Source organism: Suncus etruscus, chromosome 6 (assembly GCF_024139225.1).
Source record: "Suncus etruscus isolate mSunEtr1 chromosome 6, mSunEtr1.pri.cur, whole genome shotgun sequence".
NCBI lineage: Eukaryota > Metazoa > Chordata > Mammalia > Eulipotyphla > Soricidae > Suncus > Suncus etruscus.
This window is the reverse complement of record NC_064853.1, coordinates 109,894,151-109,899,181: the sequence shown is the minus strand read 5'-3', so window position 1 is coordinate 109,899,181 and position 5,031 is coordinate 109,894,151. Positions and strand designations below refer to the sequence as shown.

The 5,031-nt window shown below is 44.2% G+C and overlaps 1 pseudogene; it reads left to right on the top strand.

Annotated features, from left to right (window-relative positions):
• The first annotated feature begins 1,317 nt into the window (after nucleotides 1-1,317).
• Nucleotides 1,318-2,940, top strand: LOC126012162 (abasic site processing protein HMCES-like; annotated as a pseudogene).
• Nucleotides 2,941-5,031: the final 2,091 nt, after the last annotated feature.

Genomic DNA, 5,031 nt, shown 5'->3' with positions numbered 1-5,031 from the left:
TGTAAGAACTGTATCAAGAACTCTCTGCCGCAAATCTTCTCTCAATCTCAAGAAGACCAGGGTGTGTGATAAAATGCACCATGGATCCCACACCCCACAAGAAAATCTCAAAAGACAATGGGGAAGCCATACTTCCTTCATAAGTTCAAGATATATATAATACTACCTCTTAATCTGTTTTTCCCCAAATGTAAGGTAGTCACCTGCATCACTTTGTAAAAATACTTTTTTCTTTATATATACATGAGCATATATATTTTATTTACTGTCTTGTTTCTGTTTTCTCCTGTTTCTACCCCCAAATGCACCAACAATATTATGTAGCACCATTTCTTCCTGCAAAGGCATACTAAAAAGAAGGGGAAATCATACGTATAAAAACAAAGCTCTTATCTACTAGGGATAAGAACTTATACATTTTTTACAATACAGGGGCACCTCCCACCCTGAGCATATGTCATGTGGACCCAACTTAGACCCTAGGTGACTAGACACTGACCATCCAACTGTAAACCCTGGATCCCAGACATAGAAATGACACAGTTCTCCACAACAGCTTCAGGAACCAAATCCCCTCCAGGACATCCTTAATACTGCTCTGACAGCGAGGAAATGGGAACAACTTGATCAAAGAGCAGATTGTCTTATCTTATCATCTAATGATAAGACTTGTCACCCTTTGATCTGTGCAAAAGTCAAGATTTCTATCTGCAGATTATTGAATGTGACAACCATGAATGGGCAGAACATATTCTGGGACCAATAAAAAAAAAACCCTAGTCTAGGTTTTGGCTTATGATTGGTACAACAACCAACATCTCTAATTCCAGAGGTCTGACTGAGACAATTGCAACTAAACAGGTCTTCTGGAAACATAACAAATACTATCCCAGGCTCCACGTAGGATCAGCGCAATGACCAAGACCACCAACTACAGAAGACAGACTAAAATGACACTGAAGGAACAGAACTTCTAGAACAGCAAAGAAAGACTTCATCATAAGCTCCATTCCTTGACCTGTGCAGATACCAAGATCTCTTGATACAGAGGTCTGATCCATGACTAAGCAGAATTCTTCTACACACCACAAAACACCAAGGGAAGAATAAATGAACATGCAAGGAGTCTATAGTTATTCCCATGACAGTATACTTCAAGGGTGGAGAAACCCTGTTTCTCATAGGCCAACAAAATTTCTTCTTTAATGTCCCCAATATATACTGTGCCTATGCAGAAAAAAAAAAAAACAGCAGGAGGCCTAAGGGGCTGAGGCGTGGGGTGTGGCGGGGTGCTGGCCCCGTGTGTCTGTGCGGGCCATGTGCCGGCGCACCTCCTACTACCTGGCGCCAGATGCCCTGGCACGGGCCTGCACCTACCGCAACCGCCAGGGCAGGCCAAGGCTCCCCAAGTGGCGCGACCCCAGCGGCAAGTACAACCTGAGCCCCTAGGCCTGGGGCCCTGTGCTGCTGTCCCGCCTGCACCTGGACCTGGATGCAGACTCATCAGAGTGTGTCATTGCCTCCATGCGATGGGGTTTGATTCCATCATGGTTCAAAGAAGATAATCCTTCCAAGCTGCCATTCAACTTAACCAACTGTGGCAGTGATACCTTGACGGAGAAGAGATCGTTCAAGGTGCCTCTGGGAAAGGGAAGGCGCTGTGTGGTGTTAGCTGATGGGTTTTATGAGTGGCAGCGAAGCCACTTGTCAAGTCGGAGTCAGCCTTACTTCATCTACTTTCCCCAGACCAAGACAGAAAAGTCAGGCAATGTTGCTGCTATAGACCGGCTTGAGGACTGGAACAAAGTATGGGACAGCTGGCGCCCACTGACCATGGCTGGCATCTTCGAATGCTGGGAGCCCCCACACGGAGGAGACTGCTTATATTTCTACACTGTCATCACTGTGGACGCCTGCAAAGGCTTGAGTGACATCCACCCCAGGATGCCTGCCATCTTGGATGGCGAGGAGGCTGTCTCTAAGTGGCTTGACTTCGGTGAGGTCTCAACTCTGGAAGTCCTGAAATTGATCCACCTCACAGAGAACATCACTTTCCGGGCCCGGAGAGATAGCACAGCGGCGTTTGCCTTGCAAGCAGCCGATCCAGGACCAAATGTGGTTGGTTCGAATCCCGGTGTCCCATATGGTCCCCCGTGCCAGCCAGGAGCTATTTCTGAACAGACAGCCAGGAGTAACCCCTGAGCATCGCCGGGTGTGGCCCAAAAACCTAAAAAAAAAAAAAAGAAAAAAAAAAAAAAGAACATCACTTTCCACCCCGTTTCTTCTGTGGTTAACAACTCACAAAACAAGACTCCAGAGTGTGTGACTCCTGTCCACTTAGCCATGAAAAAGGAGCCCAAAGCAAGTAGCAGCAGCCAGAAGATGTTACAATGGTTGACCACAAAGTCACCCAAAAAGGAAGACCCCTAAAAGGCAGAGTCAGATGTGCCCCAGTGGTCCAGCCAGTTCCTACAGAAGAGCACACTCCCCACTAAGAGGGGAGGGGCAGGACTCTTGGAGCGATGGCTTAAGCAGGAGCAGCCCCTGGCCAAGAGGCCTCATAGCCAGTAGGGAGTTCCTGCTGAGACCAAGGGCACCCCAAGTCCAAAGCTGTGGTGGTCTGCATTCAGCATGGTTGCCATGGGACCAGAAGGACAGCTCAGCAGGGAAAGCATTTGCTTTGTATGCAGCAGACCCAGGTTTGATCCCACCAAAAACTAAACCAAAAATCTAAAACACATGGTTGCCATAAAAGTGTCTTGATTTGTGTGTATTTGGGTTTGCCTTGGGATGAGGTGTTGGAGTTGTGGGTATATGGAGGTGCTCATCCTGGATACGAGTCCCCTTTGTCACCACACATGGCTCTGCCATATGGAGCCTTGCTTTGTGGGACCGCTGTGACCTGGTACCACTAGTATTCCCTGAGTTTTGTTTTTGTGGTCACAGCCAGCGGTTCTCAGGGGTTACTCCCGTCTCTGCACTCAGGAATCACTCCTGGTGGACTCCAAGAACCATATGGGATGCCAGAGATCAAATCTGGGTCTGCCATGTGCAAGACCCGCTGCACTGTACTATTGCTCCGGCCCCTTTGAGCTTACTTGTAGAGTTATTGTAAAGCACTAAGTAATTGTGTGGATATTTTTCTGAATAAAATAAAGTTTTTCTGAATGAAAAAAAAGCAGCCGAAAAAAATCATCTTTTTATTTATGCATCTATTTATTTATTTTTTGTTTTGACTTGGATATTGATGTTGTTTCCATTCTTTTCTTTCTGTGCTCTGTTATGTTTTTATTTTAGGGCCATGGTTATAATGTGGTGCTTGTATTTATTCCTGTAGTGCTCACTGAATTTTTTATTTGATATTTCTTTTTGTATTGTTGCAGTGTTTGGCTTCCTTTTTTTCTTCCTTCTCTTCCATTTTATTGCTTTTCTTTTTCTTCAAATAGAATCAAATAACTTGAACTATATAGTCACGTCTCTAAAATTGAGGGGGAAATAATGGAGGGTACCAAGACAAAACAGTTGTATGATCACTAAGTAGTAAGCTAGAAACTGAGGGGATCACTTATATTAGCAGCCCAGAGGGTAAGGGAGTGGGATATGGGATTCAAGCTGGGGACGGGGGTGGAGGGAAGACAACTTTGGTGATGGGAATTTCTCTGATTCAATGTTAATAGGTACCTAAAATATTATTGTGGAAGATGTGTAATCTACTTTGGTCAAAATAAAAAATTATAAAAAAAAAAAAAGAGTGGAACCAGGCTATGACTTTGATCACTTTGAGGACTTCCAGGGAAACTTCTCCTGTGCCTGTGTTTCTTGAATACCTGAAGGTCTCCTCAGAGGCCTAGGGTGCGCACCCACAAAAAAAACTGCATTTTGAAACTGCCCAGTGATTACAGTCTGGCTGTGGGGGTCGCCAACCAATAAGCTGAGCTCTCTGGCCTGCAGAGGCTCTGCCCTGCTATGCCTTTGATCACTCTGAGGACTTCCAGAAAAGTTTCTCCTGTTCCTGTCTGTGTTTCTTGAAAACCTGAAGGTCTCCTCAGAGGCCTAGGGAGCACACCCCCAAAAAACTGTCAACTAGAGGCAGCAGAAGAGCGTGGCCGTGAAGCTTTGCACTCTTCCTTACCAATGATCCCCACCACAACATGTAGAAAAAATACAAGTGTGACAATGGGGAAACTTCGCAAGCAAACACCATGCACAGAAAATAAAGACAATAGCTCTGATGACCTAAAAAATTCCAACCATCTGATTAACCTCTTGATAAGGAACTTAAAATAGCAATATGGAAGATGTTTGTAGAACTCAAAGAAAGCAAAGATTGATCTGAATAGAACACAACGACAGAAATCAGAAAACTCCAAACTGAAATAACAGATCTGAAAAACATGGTAGCTCAACTGAAAACCTCAAGGGATGGCCTCACCAGCAGGATAACAGCAGCTGAGGAGAGAATCGGAGTACTAGAAGATGAGATTCAGAAAAACTCAACACAGCAGAAGAAATTGGGAAAGAATCTTAAGAAAAAAAAATCAGGCAATGGAAAAAGTAATCAAGGAATGCAAACAGATGATAATAGAAGTTTTTGATAAACTTAACAGAAACAACATAAGAATCATTGGAGTTCTAGAGACTAGGTAGGAGATCTCTAGGAAGAATTAACTATCAAAGACATCATCAAAGAGATACTCCCAGACTTAAAGACTACATGCAACCAAATCCAGCTAAAAGAGACCCAAAGTAAAACACCCCAAGACACATCCTCATTACAATGGCAAATCCCACAGATAGAAATAGAATACTGAAAGCAGCAAGATCAGAAAGGGAAATTACATTCAAAGGAGCATCCCTAAAACTTACAGCAAACATGTCACAAGAAATTTTCAAGGCCAGAAGACAGTGGTGGGATATTGTGACAAGACTGAATGAAATGAATGCCCCACCAAGAATACTGCACCCAGCCCGACACATGTTAAGGTTTGAAGGAAGAATACATAGCTTCATGGATAAACAACAGCTCAGAAA